This window comes from Pteropus vampyrus, unplaced genomic scaffold (assembly GCF_000151845.1).
Source record: "Pteropus vampyrus isolate Shadow unplaced genomic scaffold, Pvam_2.0 Scaffold885, whole genome shotgun sequence".
NCBI lineage: Eukaryota > Metazoa > Chordata > Mammalia > Chiroptera > Pteropodidae > Pteropus > Pteropus vampyrus.
Window position 1 is genome coordinate 13,831 of NW_011889666.1, and position 436 is coordinate 14,266.

Genomic DNA, 436 nt, shown 5'->3' on the forward strand with positions numbered 1-436 from the left:
CTTAAACCACTCAGATACATTGTGTCACAGCCTGGAGCTTGAGGTCTGAGATGCAGCTGTGGGCAGGGCCGGTCCCTCCCGGGGCCTCTCTCCTGAGTGGTTTAAGCCGCCCGGGCCGGGCACTCTGTTACGGCCGCCCCGGAAACCTCGCACAGGAGCAGGCTTCCTCCCCGTGTCCCCATGTGCTCGTCCCTCTGTGTGTGTCTGTGTCCTCAGGGGTCCCGTGGGGTCAGGGCCACACTGGAGTAGGACCAGACAGTGGCGAGCGTGTTCCTAGGCCCCTCCGTGTGTACTTCTAAGACAGGGGACCACCAGCTTCGTGTCCCCTGCCCCCCGGCCACCCTAAAGAGACTTCCTCCTGCAGAGCGGCCGTCTACAAACCCACCAGCTGTCTAGCAAGCCACCGAGGGGCGGGACCTTGGAGAGAGACAGGGCG

General features: G+C 63.8%; 1 long non-coding RNA gene across 1 annotated transcript in view; it reads right to left on the bottom strand.

The window, feature by feature from the left end:
- Window positions 1–436, bottom strand: part of LOC105309843 — a 6,007-nt gene that overhangs the window by 5,205 nt on the left and 366 nt on the right. The window lies entirely within an intron of this gene.